This window comes from Antedon bifida, chromosome 1, assembly GCF_963402885.1.
Source record: "Antedon bifida chromosome 1, ecAntBifi1.1, whole genome shotgun sequence".
Classification (NCBI taxonomy): Eukaryota; Metazoa; Echinodermata; class Crinoidea; order Comatulida; family Antedonidae; genus Antedon; species Antedon bifida.
Genome location: NC_136226.1, coordinates 14,361,068 through 14,380,580, shown reverse-complemented (window position 1 = coordinate 14,380,580; position 19,513 = coordinate 14,361,068). Strand labels below are relative to the sequence as shown.

The window sequence follows — 19,513 nt, the reverse complement described above, 5'->3', positions numbered from 1 at the left end:
CCAAATCCAACGTTGACATTCATAGCATTAACAAGTCTGAGCATACAGGAAACCAAAGTTAGTTTGTTTATGTTGGCGACTAGTGAAAAACTCCACTAAATAATCAGATCACACTACATTACACCTTGGAGGTAGGTGAATGACAAATGAGTTTGTATATTGGCAATTCCTCAATTGCCAAAAGATTAGACCAAAATTAATATCATTTTTGTAAACCATTATTTTCTTTTGCATTTAAAACAGTGACAGTGCATTTTTAAGGTCAATTCATCACCTGACGAGGAAGTCGGAAAGCAGATGTGATGGTAGTATCATCCAAATGTCATTAAATATTGAATTCATTCTACAATTTCACTTGCAATGTGAAACGTAATGACCATAAAAATTTATGTAATCAAGTTACCTAAGACCAGGTACTTAAGCACGTCACATGAGCACGTACTTGAAAGATTTCGTAAGACTTTGGATGAACCAAGAAGCTCCTCTTAAATTATAAATAAAAATATGGCAAACTATTATATTGTTGAGACATAATAAATTACTCCGACAAAGGACAATTTGTCTACTACTTCAGTCTCCCTTTTGAGTTGAATACAGGTGAATACTGTAAATGCAGGGAACCAGTAGTCTGGCGGTAGCCACAGAAGATTTGTGTAACTTGCATAGTTGAAGTGCAGAGATTACATCATAAGTTGTTGTCTTGAACCTTCTCTTATATCATTGGGTACTGGGAGGAATTTTTTCTCAATCTGTTCAACCACCTGTGTAAAACACCTGTACCTTTACTAAACACCTGTGAAACACACAGCCAATGTATCATCTTTAAATAATAATAGTCCTTGTTAAATTTGTTGATGAAAACTTTGAACTTGTCAACAATGAAGAGGGAAAAAGCGGGGTAAAAAAGTGAGTTTTTGGTCATATGTAAAACTTTATGTTATACCAAAGCATATGGAAGATATATAGAAAACCAATTTTGCATTCCAAACATTGTTCGGCATTTCCATAAACTAGGGTTAAAGGTGAGCAGTTGAAATATTGAACTTTATGGGTGAAGACATGACTCTCATGGTGTCTGAATTTGTAGACATACATATGATATTGTGCCATCAAGTATATAAACAGGACACCTATCACATGTTCTATTGCATCTATAAACATGATGGTTAACATAAACATACTGTAGGTAGATTCTTGCATAAGGACTATTAATATTTATAGTCACCGTTTCTGGGCTAGAATGAAGGGGTTTACATTACCAAAAAGGGGCGATTAACCAGAATAACACAAAATAATGATTTTATCTATGTTCAATTGGCATGAACAAGTGAAATAATTTCTGTATTAAATCTCGGAACAAGTTGGTAATCAGGCTACAGCATCTCAACAAACTAGCATGTTAGAGATTCGGTAAGAAAAAGATTATCGTGGGAGATAACAATTTGTTACATTCTGTTGTACATGTAAATTGCGTATTAGTTAACAATGAAAATTAACAAAGGAATATTTATAATAACAAATTCAAATGCTTCCTTTTTTTCATAAATAATGCCAGGGTGGTATATTTTCACAATCAATATCCTTATATAGTTAACCTTCATTTCAGACTGCCTTTGTTGGTAGAAGGTGGAAATCATTCCAACATACCTTTTTGTATAAAGTTTTATAGATTGAGTACATGCGGTTCACATCTATACAATTGGGATTTAATATTTTAACATGGAAATATTAAAATAGAATAATGGGTGTACAGTTGACAAAGCAAAATGGTTTAAAGCATTGATATTACCAAATCATTTTGCTCCTTTTTATAGGATGATGATATTTTAAGACTTTGTAAAAAGAAAAACCTAACAATTGTATATCATAAAAGTAGAGTACAGTAACTGTATAGTAATAAAAAAAGAACAAATATTAAATAATATTAGTTGAAAACTTGTACTGTATAAGAAAGTGTGGTGGGTGGGGTTGTTATATGCGACTGATAAATCATTACCCTGCCTTAAAATGGTAGATTCCAAATGGGTAACGAGGCTCCTTATAAAAAGCTCATTTATTTACAAATTGAAAACTTCCTGCCTACTCACTCTATTTGTGTCTGTAACCAAGAGGACTGGGGTCAGCATACCAGCACTTCCAGGACCCAGCTAATAATCAATATTGCTTTTGTGCTACATCAATAGATACTGAATAGAGGGGACATATTTCTGACAGTAGTTTCATTTTCTTGTAAAGTTTTAAATAGTTCTAAAATAGATTGTGCTTGAATGCGAATACTATACATACAATGCTTTTATCTACTGATCGTCTTTCTATAAGAATTATTAACTATACTAATATTAAGATTTTGTTCACAAAAAAACTAGATTTGATGACAATGTACTGTACTCTACAAAATACTAAAAATGGAAGTGACCAAAGAAAAGGCTTCAGAATACTGTAGTTCTCTTTCAAAGCACCTTAAAATTCAAATTATTTTTGGGTTGTCGAAAAAGACATTTCCCTCAATAATGGTAGGCATAATACAGTAGGTCTCATCATTGAGGACAACCATATTAAGGGGACACTTTCCTGTGAAATGAACATGGGCAAAATGTTTTAACACTATTAAGGTGTCCCCTTAATAGATGCTCCGCTATATGACATAATAATAGTTTATTTCCACAACAATGTCATGGGTTTAACTTTTAATAGCACATAGTTTACAATCATTAGAATTGTAAAATGTAAATTGCATTATAAATGGTTGGATCTTGCATTAAGATATGAACCCCACCTTGGTAAATGCTGTGAAAATTAAATGCTTGGCCCTAGGCTAAAGCTTAGCGAGACGTTCCTAAAAATACCAAGCACTATTTTCTCACATTGCTTTCATATGGTAGTACTCAAGACTTTTATTACAGAGAGGTACTAGGTATTACATATTTTGTTGTACTTTAATACAACTTAAAAAACGTTTAAATAGCTGCATCAAAGTTTCTTTAGATAAATAAATCTTACTTTAGATTTTTTATTAATCATTTAGTATCATAGTATTTGATTAAATTAAATATTACAATTACATAGACTTTATTTTGTATTACTGAGGAAAAGTGGATCACTGTATCATACTATAAAGCACAGTGATGTGACCCAACCATGTAATAGACTAAAGATCTACACAAAATGTTTCTGTTTTGTACCTGTATACCCTTATCCTAAGTAACAGTTTGCGTATGAAAACTACTTTTTGCTCTCAAACATTATTATTGAAACAATATTGAAGGAAACATAAAGCTATAGAACTTTTGTTCCTCTGCATTTCTGAACCAATCACATTTCTCCACATATTAATTATTATAGGCCTAATAACAAAGTGTTGGAAGTGAAAGATTTAGTTATTACAGTATATTTTTGCAAAACAAACAACCCTATAGAAATTTTGCAGTGTCTGTAAACTTTTTTTTTTAATGGCAATAAGTAAATTACTGCCAGGAAAATATCAATATCTACCAAATGTACAACTGACTTTGTGTCACTGACTTCTGTACTGAACTAAATTTATGATACATAAGGGACACCATGTAATCGTAAGATCTACCATAACCAAAAGTTCCACGACCACCACAAGATCAAACCATTTCCCATGAAGTGAGCTCAACATTACTCATTAGCCAGGAATAAAACCATAATACATTTAGTGGTACACTCAAACTTATGCTAATTGGCAGCGAAGTAATGGAGAATCTGGGAAATGTCCATTGTCATTTAATGTGGAAGTGAATTTACTGGTTTTTTCCTATTATGTCTATGCCTACTATGAAAGAAATTAATCAGTATCTTTCAAATTGTATCTTTCAAATTGTATCTTGTAATCTTAACATTAAAAAATTAGTCTCTAGATTGACATCAAGGCCTGCATATGCTTAAGGAGACTGTTATACTGAGGAAGTAGAATCTCTTCAAATTACACAGATAACAATTAGGTTGTTGAACCATAAAGGCAAAGTAAAATCTGGCTAATTAACAATAAGATAATGATTAAAATGTGGTTGAAGATTACACCAAAAGAAATAGTTAATTATAAAGTGGGTTTAATATTCTGTTTATTTGTTGTTTAGAGGAAGACCGCATCATCATCATTTATATGGTTTGATTTAGATTTATATATAATTAGCAATTTATTTATCTATTGCCGAATGGGGAAAAGCATCGAGTTGATTCTTTACTCGATGGGAAAAGGGAGCTCTGAGAAAGAGAAGTTGCCAGTAAAAATTTAAATCAATAAGAAACTGTAACAAAAATATTATTGTTATATGGATGTCAGATGTGTAACATTATCTACAATAAGTTAACAAAAAAATTAGGCCTATTTTATTTCAGTTATTATCAATAATTAATTACATTTTTTTATTTACCAAATACCATAGCATAACATTCATTATCCCATCTGCCCTATTGCTCTGTAATGTGAAACTAAGTAAAGGTCACTGCACTCCAACAGGTGTTTCAAAGCTAAGATCACAATCCACCTGGCACACCTGTCCAATAGAGGGCGCTGTGTCAATTATTTGAAACCATATCCTTTTTGGCACTTTGTACTAGTGATCACAATAGCATACACAAGAAGAATAGAGTTGTACAGTAAACAGTACTCTGAGTCAACTATTTAATACAGTATTAGACATAAAATTGTACGATTGTGAGACACAAGTTTTGTGGTATGTAAAGATTTATATTGTTACTGTAAGTACTGAAATATATAGCTTTGTTACTCTATAAAAATTCACATATTATAAAATAGTTGATGGACAGTTTCTATTCTATATAGATCTATTGAATACAGTGTGCGAGTGCTTGAATTTAGACGTGAATTACACTCAATCACAACACGCAGTTGTTACCTAGTATTGTGAAAGTACTACAATATTATTCAACTATATAATATTAGCGAGGAATCGAATTGCCACAAATATCAACGCAACGTACAGATTGGTTGAAAAATGTGAAAGGGTCAGACAGCCATGATTATGAGATATTCTTGATACTCTCAATAACAGTTATCACCAATTATATCACAACTAATCACAATGTAATACACATTTGAATATGCTTAGTTAATATTAGTGAATATGGATGAATGGATGAGTCCACATTTGACTACCTATCGTATCTAGGCCTCCATATATAGTAGTACGAGTTAGTATTATCAACAAATTATAAATAGAAGCAACCCTACATTACAGAATCTCGCACTAAAATTCTATACAGTACAGTATTATCAATGTTCTGTGACAAGAACACAATTTTATAAAAAGTTACTTGTATGCACAAAATTAGCATATACTGTATATTTTATCAACAATAGGGCTAGGGCTTGCCCGTGGCTTACTAACAATCGGAAAAATATTCTCTCTTTGTTGGGACAGGATGTAAATGTGAGAAAGTAAGATGTTTTCCCAACTTTAATGTAAGTTCAGACAACTTTGCAAGTGTTGTAATTCTCTGGTGGGACTCGAACCCTTCTCCAGATCACAAGCCTGCTGTTCATACCTCGACTTAACTAGATTTGATACCAAAAAACCAACGGGTAGTGCATGATGATGAAAATTTCTTTATATGATTGTTACAAAATAGACCAGTAAAAAAAAACCCCAAATCAATGCAAATGTCATTATATTTAACAGAAAATCTCCAAGGAACACAGTAATAGAATATACTGATAATATGTAGCTCAATACTGTACATTTTAACGATGAACAACGGGGGAAAATGCATGAATGATCCGGAATTTTACCGGTGATACCGGTCTGTAGGGAAACAATCTAGACTTAAGTGTGCGCAATTTAGGATGTGAAATAAATGAATGGAAATAATGGATGATACTTGAATACAATCACAGTTGCCAAATACCTTACAAGAGACAAATCAACCCACACACAAATAACAAAATACACTCCCTGGGATTCTTACATTTAATAGGGAACGTGTAAATCATAGTTGACATGATGTATGAGTCTGTATGTATGCGATAAATAAATATCTTATTTGACGTTATAGTCTACATTCAATGTATTTTCCCAAGCAATCTTCCAAGTTCTCTGAGAAGTCCGAGAATTGCCCACTAATTTGAACCTGAATCAAGAAAAAAATATCTGAAAACTGCATGTGAAATATCTACAATTTATTTTTTGTTCTTAATTACTTATTATTAAGTTAATTAATGATAATTAACCACCATAACAACATACTGTATATATAATTAATTTTCAGACTTGATTTTTCCTAATACACTCAAGGCATACCAACTGTTCATGTATCAGTTGACACTCTAAGGTCGGTGCATATTTGTAAGCATGGATATGGTGATGTTCTATGTATCCGATACATGTAAATAACTACTGGTTGTAACACTATATGTACACAGGCAACAGTAGCAGTTAGAACAGCAAGAGTTGAGCTATTTCCCCTAGGATGGCCTCAAGTTGTCTCCTGGTGAATTTAGAAACATATTCGGAACTCAATTACCAGAGAATCTAGTCACTTCTAAACTTCTCTAATTTAGTTTTCCCACACTATGGTGGTCTTATGTACTGTTTATTGCATATATCTTTGGGAATTGTGGAATTTCTACTTGTAGATTGAAAATATCTCTTGGCTTTATTCTTTTAATAAAAATCTATTTAGTTTTGGATTTAACAACAAAAATGGTAAAATGCCAAATGAGATTAAATTGACATTTAATTAACTTGATTTAATAAAAATGTCATTTATTAAATATTGAGTTGATAAAAAAGATCGGACCAGATCAGAAAAATATGAGCAATTTCTGTTTATACTTACATTTATAATTAATTATGTTAATAAAAGAATTACCTGAACTAAATAACATTAATTCCACAAATTATAATTTGTTTGTGTCCAATACATTGGAAGCTTGTTTAGTATTTCTCTTAACGTTCTTAATCTTAAATTCATTGAAACATGTGTTAAATTCTCTTACATAAACAACTATCTTTCTTTATGTATTGTAAGGTACAGAAGCTCTTCTTATTACGGCATGGTGGGGTGGGGGAATCAGTATAGTAGTAGTACATACACATCAGGATCAGATGATCCCTCTAAAAGATATGGTTTTCCAGAGGCAGCACAGGACCATCCGGTCCTCCTATCAGAACACCATTTGAGAGTTTACAGTACCCTGTTATTACTCTTTTTTAATAGTGTATAAATTTGACAACAATAAATTTCATTACATGGAGAAAAGTCACAATTCTCGCAATTCCAATATACCTACCATGTAGGCCTACATGTTTCAAGACAAAGAGGGGTATCCCAAGTTACAAGCCAGCCTATGGGACTGTCTTAATAAAAAAGATTGTTCCTTGGGACCTTAAAAATTTGTCTTGAGGGTGAGCACAGTGCCAAAAGCCTACCAACACCATTGTTGGTTGTAATTTTAAACAAGTTTTTGTGCTAAAAGGGGTCTCCGATTTATATGGTAATTATATTGACAGGTGCAGTGAATACAAACACTACATAAATGACAATCAATTTGTATACACAAAATGTACATATTGTCCTCAATCAATGACAATCCAATATGAAACCAGGTTACATGTCAAAAGGTCATTGGGTACAGAAAATATATTTTTTATTTTAAACAAATAAAAATAGTTGTCATTAAATGTTAAACAGTAGACTATTTTAATGAAGCCTATATGTAATGAAAACATTGTTAATACCACATAAATATAGTAATTTCTGTCTCCATATACTGTACTACATTTATATTCTATATCCAAGATGTTACCATGATGATGTTATATAAGATAAGAAAATATTTCGAAAAGGTGATTATCTATAGATGAAAGTTGGAAAGCAAAATCCTAAATCAAAACGAAACCAGAATAACCAATTTCACAACATACACATCCTTTTCTTAAACACATTACTGTAAACATTCCAGCATAAAATGTCTGTTGGCTCTTAGCAACCACATTCCAATGATTGAAGAGGAATTAAAAAGGTAACACTACAGGTAGACCCTTCAAAGACAAATCAGTAAACACAACACTGAACAGGAAATATCATTCAGCCTAAGGGCAAGTTGGACACCAAGGATGACACTTAAGAATGCCATCAGTTCTATTAAACTTATGTCTACTTTCACTAAATCAATTGTAAATAGCATTAGCCTATTGTAAGCTTACACCTTTTTTAATTCAAGTACACTTATGATCAACATTGGCTTGTTTAACATAAGAAAGTACGTATGTTGAGAAGCAGGTAAGAATATTACAAGTGTCCACAGGAAAAGATGAGGTGGATAAAATGTCACATTGGGGAAGGGATAACAAAAATCAATTGGAAATTAGCTATGGATATGAAATTAATTATTAATGTACAATATAAACAAAATGCCACAAGGAAAATGTCACATAAGGAAAGAGGTCACATGGGAAACATAAAAAAACAGCATTGTAAGATGGCTGGGCTAGTACTTTTCTTTACAGTGTCACGCACAGGGTGTATAAAGATAGCCAAGCAGGTTTCACAGGGAAGGGGAAGGGAAGTTTAATTTAATGTCCTATCTTCTGGGATTACAATTTTTGAAATATAGCGTGGGGCTGATCTGGGCAGAGGAAAAAATAAGAGAAAGGGGATATATATATAGAATACTTGGAGAAAAATGGATAAATGTCAAGGAATAAAACAAATCAAAAAAGCTGGGAAGATTCACACAAGAAGTGTTTAAAAGTAGTCAAACTGGTAGATGAAGGGGATAAAAATGTACATAGAGGAAAGGGACAAAAAGGTGAAATCATACGAAACATAGAGCTAAACACAAAGAAAACAATTTAAGAAAATCAATGACCAATAAAGGAAATTGGATAATAATAAACTTATAACATTGAAATTTGCCTACATTGTTTTAAGCACTAAACAGTTCTTGATAATTAATCCATACTTTCCTTTTAATAATCCTAACATCACAAACAAACTAGAACCGGACACTGATTTGATCAACCTTATCCTGATGACTGTATCTTAAATTTCATTCAAGAATTCATATTTCATCTAACTTATCTTAACTGCTGCAATTAAGGAAGGAAGGTTTTATGAAATACAATAAATCTTTATTATCTTTATGATACTATCACACTTAGAAATATACCATACATACTGCATGAGGTGATAACTGGGAGAAATAGCTTATGTATGCTATTCTTTAAACAGTATGGTATTTAACATTGTAAAATATATAGAAGTTCCTGTTTAATCATTTAACAAAGCAATAAAAAAGTTAACTGTAGTTTTATAACTACAGTATATACCAAGTCTGTAACCATAGGGTTGAGGGTTCAAACAAACTCCACTTTTTCCTGATGTGCCCTTTTCAAACTAGATAACCCACTACTAAAATGATTGTAAATATGCCTCACTAGCTTAGCTTAATGATGATTTTTTTTTCTTTTGTGGAAAGCGAAACATTAAATCCTGGCTATGGTCTTAAAACACTAGTATTTTTAACTAAATTCAAATTAATTTCTTAATTGATATTGAAAGAATTCATTTAAAATTGATATTAATTTATTTTAATTCTCAGAAAAATCAACTTAATTAAAATTCTTAGCAATCAAAACATTCTTGGTGTTGTCAAACAAAAAGTTATAAACTAACCCATAAAAACCACAACAAGTAGTTTCTGAAGACATAAAATGGTGGTTTTTAACACTTCAAAGGCCTATCCTTGGGGTAAAACAGTAATATTTGCAATTTAATTTGATGATTTAGGAGAAAATAAGGCCAATTCAACAGAGTGTTTAAAGCTAATAAGTTGAGAATGCTGCGGCTTTTTTCTCCTACTTTCTTCTCATCTGTGCTTCATCACAAAATGGCAACTGGGTCAGGGTACTTAAATCCGTTTCTATGGCTTACCATGTTATCCTTCTTTGCTAACAAATTATCATAAGTCGCAGTCAATTGAATAAGTCAATCCATCAATCGTCTATATTTCCACTTTCTCAAAGCTAATACTCATATATCTTCTTCCTAAGGTAGAACCTTTGTGACTTTTGCCCATGACCCAGATCAAATATTTATGTATTTTATTACAGATAAAAAAAACCCCATTTTTTTTATGATAGGCCTATATACAACTTCCTTCCTTCTATAAATATTGTACAATTTTTTTGGTGTTTTTTTTTCATAAATACATGAAAGTATCTCTTTTTTGTTCAAGTGGCGATTTTAGAATTTCCCAATTCTGAAAATTTTGAATTACAGTACAGTACTATTTGAAACTACAGTACTTACTAAACTGATAGTTGGCGACCACATGATGACAGTAAATATTTACATCAAAGAAGAGATCAGTAAAGTTTAATTTAGATTCTAACATACAACAGGTCAAGTGGTTAATATCCATTGGCTTGTATAATGTTGGTTGGCCCAAGTTTGGAGCAATTTTGAAGTTAATATCAAAACAATATAATGCTATGTAGGTGTCTGTATCTCCTACCATGGTTCTGATGTAATGTTGGCTGTGTGACACTTTGCTTACTTTAGGTTATTTTGCATCTTAACAGTATAATGACAATAATGACAGTTTATCAAAATGATTGTTTTCAGCCAATACAAATATTTGTACTTTAATCAATTACAAATGTTGAATACCAATTTGTACTTTAATATTGTAGTAAAATCACTTCTTATGATAACATTTAACTTAACTTATTATTTATATAGTGTAAATGACACTAGAAATTTGATAACTAGGTATTTTATAGACTTATTTGTTAAAAAATATCTGCTTATTAGTAATTTACAAAAAAATAAGAGGAATGACTTATAATAACCTCTCCCAATTTATATAAATTAGGTTTAGATTACCTCTTTGGTAATCATTGCAAACACATTCCACTGGTTATACAAAACACTTGGGATTTATATCCTTACGGGTGACGTAATTCTATAAAAGTATAAAACAACATAAATTTCTAATCTATTGTTGCCATTTTTATTCACAATTTAAGAGGATTTTATTTAACTTCAATATCCTACAAAATCTTTTTATGCACATTATGCTAATAAAGAAACCTGAAGCAATCGGAAGCTAATCAAAATCAATCCTATAAAAGTATTTCTTTTACCGCATACTATACCGCCCCCGAGTCATAGAGGCTTACGGCGAGGTAAACTCCTTAATATTATAGATACTGTGAGACATATTAAGCCATGTAAATTTTCTATTAATAAGACCCTGTAGACAAAACCCATGAGTTTCATTTCATACCCTGTAGACAAAAAAATATATAAGCAATACCCTAGGGCCAGATATGTATCTAATGACTATTAGATTTGAACTCTGACCTGAGTTGTAACATTTAAAGTTTGTACCACCTGTAATTGACAATATTCATGCTGATTTAATTCATGAATATTTATGAGACATGAACCTACCAGAAGGAAAGTTATTTTAAGATCATATGCAAAAACAATTCCTCAAATAAATTCACTTAACATGTTGACAATTTCTCTTAATAGTTTTCCCATGAAACTGTGGTATATTACCACATATATTTAGTAATTTATTATTAATTATGACACAAACCACACCATATTTAAGCTCCATAAACCTTTTTTTGGAGATTTTTCAACACATTAACAGAGGCATAACATTTTAATATAGTAATAATGCTAAAAAGTATCTATGCAAATTGTTGTAGGCACTGAAGTGAGATTAATAGTCAATTGCTTTTGTATGAAATCTGTGATAGATTGAAGATATGGAATGCTGTAAGGGGATTGGCTGAAAGTATCAATTACGAAGTTCAATCACTTCAAAAGTTTGTCTTTATAGCTGACACAGAAAATCTAGCTTAAAACAACTAGCCATTCTAATTGGAAGAAACTTGGCCTTGCCAAGAAATTTAGGTTGGTACATATGGGCGGCCATTAGGGCCAAAATAGACAAACGTTGCCGTACGAACAATTCCGCTCCCGTAAGGCAAACTAATGGCGTTAAAGACATAATTCCTCGAGTGACAAACAAATATTGCCGTACGGACACACAAACACATTGCCATATGAACAAATTGCCGTATGGTTAAATTGGCGTAAGGACAAACATTGGCGTAAGGACAAAAATTGGCGTAAGGAAAAAAATTGCCGAAAGGACAAAATTGCCGAAAGGACAAAAATTGGCGTACAGTCTAACTAAATATAAACGTTGAGGGCAGCATAGTAATTTAAAACCACGTGACTGAAACCACTCTGTGTGTCCGGTCCTGATGGGGAATAAAAACATAATCATGGAAGGCCAACAATATAGGCCAGCCGACAATAAGCCTTCCCACTTTTATTTTTTCCAGCCACAACAATAACTATGAAACACCGTTTGTGTATTTTTTACATTTTCAGTGTTACTTATGGTTTTTATGGTATTAGAAATTAAATATTTGTGAGAAAACGGCGGATTGCTCCTGGGAGTCACTTGGTGGGATTATACTAGGGTACCCTTAGTCGTCCAGTATAAGTTAGAGTAGGACCGCTGTAGTGTTCCCGTTTACTCAGCCTTCATCTTTTAAATCTGAGTGTAACTCAATTATGATTTTTAATATTATAGTGAAATTTGATACTGTATTTGTGAGAAAACGGCGGAATGCTCATGGGAGTTACTTGATGGGATTATACTAGGGTACCTCCTTGGTCGTCCAGTATAAGTTAAAGTAGGACCGCTGGTCCCGTTTACTCAGCATTTATCTTTTAAAAATCTGAGTGTAACTCAATTACGATTTTTAATATTATAGTGAAATTGAATACTGTATTTGTGAGAAAACGGCAGATTGCTCCTGGGAGTTACTTGGTGGGATTATACTAGGGTACCTCCTTAGTCGTCCAGTATAAATTAGAGTATGACCACTGGTCCCGTTTACTCAGCATTTATCTTTTAAAAATCTGAGTGTAACTCAATTACGATTTTTTATATATAGTGAAATTTTATACTGTAGGCTATTTGTGAGAAAACGGCGGATTGCTCCTGGGAGTCACTTGGTGGGATTATACTAGGGTACCTCCTTAGTCGTCCAGTGAAAGTTAGAGTATGACCACTGGTCCCGTTTACTCAGCCTTCACCTTTTAATCCCGCCGTTTTCTTACAAATACAGTATAAAATTCAAAAGATAAATGCTGAGTAAACTTCACTATAATATTAAAAATCGTAATTTTACACTCAGATTTAAAAGATAAATGCTGAGTAAACGGGACCAGCGGTCCTACTTTAACTTATACTGGACGACTAAGGAGGTACCCTAGTATAATCCCACCAAGTAACTCCCAGGAGCAATCCGCCGTTTTCTCACAAATACAGTATCAAATTTCACTATAATATTAAAAATCGTAATTGAGTTACACTCAGATTTAAAAGATGAGGGCTGAGTAAACGGGACCAGCGGTCATAGGCCTACTCCAACTTTTACTGGACGACTAAAGAGGTACCCTAGTATAATCCCACCAAGTGACTCCCAGGAGCAATACACCGTTTTCTCACAAATATTTCATTTCTAATACCATAAAAACCATAAGTAACACTGAAAATGTAAAAAATACACAAACGGTGTTTCATAGTTATTGTTGGCTGGAAAAAATAAAAGTGGGCTGGCTTATTGTCGGCTGGCCTATATTGTTGGCTAGCTTAACACAAGCCTTCCATGATTATGTTTTTATTCCCCATCAGGACTGGACACACAACAGAGTGGTTTCAGTCACGTGGTTTTAAATTACTATGCTGCCCTCAACGTTTATATTTAGTTAGACCGTACGCCAATTTTTGTCCTTACGCCAATTTTTGTCCTTTCGGCAATTTTGTCCTTTCGGCAATTTTTGTCCTTACGCCAATTTCTGTCCTTACGCCAATGTTTGTCCTTACGCCAATTTACCATACGGCAATTTGTTCATATGGCAATGTGTTTGTGTGTCCGTACGGCAATATTTGTTTGTCACTCGAGGAATTGTGTCTTTAACGCCATTAGTTTGCCTTACGGGAGCGGAATTGTTCGTACGGCAACGTTTGTCTATTTTGGCCCTAATGGCCGCCCATAGGTACATGCTATGAACTCTCTCAGCACCTATATGCATAATATTTTGACTTTGGTATGCAGACAGTTATGTTGCTAAGCCTGATTGAAATTTGTCTGATCTAGCCTTGCAGCTATGGGATCCTGGAGGCATGTCAACATCAAAGTGAAGTGCCTCTCATTATGCCAGGATAATCAACTATAATCAACCATTCACACCTATAATCTGGAGATAAGCCCACCTTCATTTGCTATGTTCTAAACATTCTTGCAAGCCACCATCATTCACACAATACCCCCTCCTTTCTTAATTGTCAGCCTTGAATTGCCCTGGATCATAACCAAAATAAATCTAATAAAAAAACACAAATTTGTTTTTATAAAAGTATAAACAACAACAAACATACTATAGTAAAATAAATATAATTCTCTACATATTCAATTCAGTGAAATCACTAACTCAAATCATGATCATAAATGAGTATATATATTTTACAAGAATTTGTGGGAAATATTTTATTATAAGTTTTTTTTGTGGATAAACAATCAATATCGAAATGAAAACCTTCACGTCATAATGACATTGAAGGAGGTAATGATAACAGAAAAACTGATATACAGCACAAATAAACTACCTGTTACAAGGTTCACATAAAATAAATACAATATCAGATCAAGGATCTTGAAATACAGAGGGCCTAAAAATTGTGATATGAAGGGCTGAACTTAAAATTCCCAGACTGGGAAGAACGCGACTGGTTTCTCTTAGAACAACCCTGAAGGAAAATGAAGGGAGAGCAATGGGAAAAACTGAATGTACTAGAATCAGTTAGGACTGACTAACAGATGGTACTATGTTGATGATATACTGAAGAACCGTGACACACTATGCACAATTTACATATTAGTCTGTGCAAGTAATTGTAGAATGTCATAAAAAAAAAACCCATTCAAACATAACAAACTAAAACAAAACTAAATCTTGTCTTACGCTTTGATTATTTGACTAAAGACAATGTGTAAGGTGTTGATGTCAAATGCTGTGGGAGTTTTTGTATGACGACTTCTCACATCCCAGATTTACTTACCAACTTGATAACATTCATGAAAATGATATTTAAAAAGCATACAATATGAACAGTATTATGTGGAAATATAGGCTTCTTGAGGACGTTGTGTAGAGCCGACTAATTGGATGTAGCTTGGTTCACGTTATCCAATCAGATGGCATCTGTCGGTTCCTCCTTAAAAACACAAACAAATAGTTTTCTTCTAGTTTTATTTCAATTTTAGTGATTTATTATATAAAGGAGTACATTATGTGAAGAATTGACAGAGTGTATAGCTAATAATATCATAAAAGTACACATACAATATCAAGCAAATTCTTTATGAGGCAACCATAACAAGAAGTGGTTGTGTTCTTTTTCATGCACTTGTGTACAGCCAACATTTACGAAATGTTAAATGAAAAAAATGAAATGTTAAATGCTCTGCCATACATCAAATGAACAGACTACAGGTGTTATTTTACAGGTAGGTCTGAGGTAATAGTTACCACTGGTAGTCACAAATAATTAAGTTGTAATAAAATGAAATAGCCAGCAGTAATATGGCAGCCAAATATTAAGGATTAAGGTGGTGAGATATCATTTTATACACCAACACAAGTTCCGCACTTTCATACCATAGTGCCTAGGGAATTAGGAAATTATAGTGGAAGTTTTCTTGTGAAAGAACAATTAAATATGACCTTACGATGTTCTACATATGGAGGGGGTCAAGGATGGGTGGAAGTTATTGGTATAGAAAGTATGCCAGTGGTGCGAACCTGTGGCTGGAACATTCCAAAATTCTGTAGATCTGAATCTTTTTCATGTTGCCAGGCATTTAAGGATGCCTCATGAGAACTGTGGTCAATTATGACCTTTGCTGTAGTCCAGGTATTATACTGCTGTGGGCAGAGGGGGTGATAAAAACAAGGCCATTCATAAAATAATATAGGCAATATAGATATTTGGGAAATCCAGCATGAACCAGGATGTGGCTCTAGGTACTGTAATATCTACATGCTGCTGTAGAACGGTAACAAAAGGTCAGAGGGCATTCTTACCTAGATTACCACTAGTAAAACATAGATACTCAAAGCTAAAGAAGAAAATATAACAATGTAAAAATGTTTGCTATAATGCTACTTTTATTGCATAGATAGTATTAGTCATGAATATTTATCTATCCTGTATTTATATCTCAATTTGCACATTCACTTTTACCAATTATATGCCAACATAAACATAAATCCACAAAGTTATTTTAAATTATTCGTTGTGGCTTTTTAATTGGAGCGAAACCTGTATTTGGTTTTACAAAAATAATAAAATGGAAGCCGACCTTTAATTTTCTAACCTTCTTTACCTTCTGATCAACTGAAAATGAAGGTTATGAAAACAGTATGGGAAATTGTCATGATAAAGTAACTGAAATGCAATAAAATAAACTACAGGAGAACACAATTCTAAGGTTGGGAAGAGAGTGAAAGATTAAAAAAGATGAAAGATAAAAATGGAGTCAGCACGTACTACAAAAGCCTAGGGCAGTAGACAATACCTGAACTTCCATCACCCCAATTTCCAGACAATTAGAATCCAGCTTCATTTAGAAGCCTAGAATTTGTAACATTCACCAGTGCGTCGCCAACACGCATTGGATGTCGATTTATTTCAAATTGGTCTACTATAACACTTCACCTTTCCCAATGTTACAAACGCTAGAAGCAAAAACTTTACCAGGTGGTAACATTACCCAAATGAAGCAGCATCTACCATGTACCACCGACCGACCACCCAACTTTTTTTTTTCTAGGAATTTCCTGTTCATCTCCAAGTCAATTAAATATGAGATGTTCCTGAATGAATCAGAAATTCTAAAATTTATAATCTTTTAAGCGGTCAAACATATTTCTTCTTCTATATGACCTTTGGTCTATGACTATGACCTTTAAAACATGAGCAGTTAGAGAATATTACCTGAAGGCATGTAGTTCATTGACCTATCTCACCATCTAACTACACACAAATTCCAATGGTCACATTAGGGATCAGCTGGCAAGTTAAGAAGAAACATTTTTGTCTCGAAAGGTTCACTGTAAGTTTAGTCAATAATATAGGGTGGGACTTAAGAAGTAGTACCAGTACATACCTTCCACTTTACAAGGTGGGATTACTGTTTTTTACAGTTCTGCCTCGAATTAAAGAAGAGGTTCATTTTACTTTTTTAGTTCTGGAATCTGTCACGCAAATTGGTTAGTGGGCATGTGTAGATGCTTCGATGTCGATACCAGTTCATAATAAAATATTGAATAATAACCGGTTAATGAAAAGCAATGTTACAGTACTTTGGGACGTACATACAGTTATTAAATAAACAGCAGAAAATGGTGGCAGTTTTCTGGTAGCATTTTACTGTAAACCACTGTGTCCTGTTTCACTTTCCTAAGTAATGAACATAGTTTCAATTATAGATACTGAGTATCTTGATAAAACAATTTGCACTGTCTATACTTTATAAAGAAACAAGGCAACAAATTGCTTCGTCTTTTAACAAAACTAAAAACTGATTTTACAATATAGCAGCATTTCAAAACATCATCATATATTCATTTGTTTGTACAGTATATTGTTATCCCTTCTGGTGGTTTTAAAAATTTAAACCAATTGCTTTTATTTAATACTAAATGATCAATTACATTTTACATTTATTTTATAGCAAGGAATGATCGAGCATCTTTAATGTATAATATGATTTAATAATTAATGGTTTCAATCTTTGTTGCGGTTTTAAGTATGATGATGTAAAGTATGAACTAAGTAAGTTTTGTTAAGAAAAGTCTTTAAAAGGAAGTTATTAAATTGAACATTTCTACCAAGATTGTTTATTATAATGGTAAAGCACCGGAATTGAAAGTTCCATCAAGATAAATAGATACTGCAGAATTTCAGAGAAATACAGGTGACGTTCTATTTATCTTTGGAGAAAATATAGAATTGAAACTCAATTAAAAAGTAATTTGAACTTTTTATGTATAACAAGATTTTACAGCAAAAAGATTTATAGAGAAATAAATATTTATGAAAATATTAATAAAATAATAAAATGTTATATGATGTAGTTGATCCCTGCTTTTTTACAAATTTCTATCTGTATATTTTACTAGGATATCACTGCATGTTATTACAAAGCAAGCAAACTGTGACTCATATGCATTTCATAAAAACTTCAGATAGAAAACAACTGGCCAATGACAATATAATTAACGAAAAGAATTTCAAAATTATTAACAAGTTTGTCAAGTTGAATTAAAATCGAATACTTTCAAGGCCAGGTCAGAGATTACTTTTCTGTTAACATTATAGGTTTGCATGGAAGCGAAAATGGTGGTATTTTCCGAAAAAAAAAATGGTTGTCTTTTTACTTTAATAACAAATGGCAACTTGTATGAAATAATAGTGTGGTGGTAGAATGTTTACACAGAAACTATTCAAGCAACAAAATTGATTGCTTATCAGAGGAAGGATGGAGGTTCAAGTTTTTGTATAGGTTGAAGAGGGTGGGGGTTGTTGATTGGGGGAGGGGATGTACCAGTATGAAATGATCTGGTTGATTGAGGGGGAAGGAATATTTACTCGTATGAAATGCTCTTGTTGCTACAAGAAATGTTTTATATTATTCTCAAAAGTTCAATTTCAACTCAATAACCTGCCGAATAAACTTTTAAACAGGGTTGATTCAATTTAAGTTGAAATATCACTTCATTTCAAATGTTGACACATGAATGTAAAGAACCAAAGACCAGAGACTGCCTATGTAAACATTTTAAAATGTTTAATAGTATAGCACATATTATTAACACTCAAATACCATTGAAATGAATAAACCTACTTTGGTAACAGGTTTATGAATGCTATTAGATATTGTCGACTTCCTTCTCTTCTAAATTACCTCCTTTTAACTGGCTTCTTTATTTATCCTGGTATAGATTTGACATACTTCAAACTACCAAATGAAATATAATATGAAGTCTCATTTTAAAGCTTACACTTTCATAAAATAAATCTGTCATAATTAGTAAACGATTGAAAGTGCAAAGATGTTGCTCACGAAGGTGTTAAGAAGTCAAACATTTTGGAATAGAAAACTAGTCATTCTTTCTAGAACATGACCTAATTTATTTACATTCTGAAATTAAAAAAAGTTATACTTTGTATTACTAGTCTAGACCATCAATGCTCTTAGATTGGTTCTAGACTGTGATTCAGCATTTTGACACACCTGACGTGTCATATGTATACTTGAGCGAGCTGGAAACAATATCAAAATGTGATTAAGCGCTGGTGGCGCTCAGAAAGGAATACACTAGTACTAAGAACATGAAAAAGACAATGACTATAGATACT

The 19,513-nt window shown here is 32.6% G+C and overlaps 1 protein-coding gene across 5 annotated transcripts in view; it reads right to left on the bottom strand.

Moving 5' to 3' along the window:
- LOC144843462 (two pore channel protein 2-like) overlaps positions 1-19,513 on the bottom strand; it is a 69,448-nt gene that overhangs the window by 21,010 nt on the left and 28,925 nt on the right. The window contains exon 25 of one of the 5 annotated variants that reach the window (XR_013612260.1): positions 18,999-19,112. The exons of 3 other annotated variants lie outside the window; for them this stretch is intronic. The gene's annotated coding sequence lies outside the window, so the exon portion shown is untranslated. Of the gene's footprint in view, positions 1-15,148; positions 15,305-18,998; positions 19,113-19,513 lie in introns of all 5 variants that reach the window. One more of the 5 variants, XR_013612259.1, reaches the window with a different exon arrangement.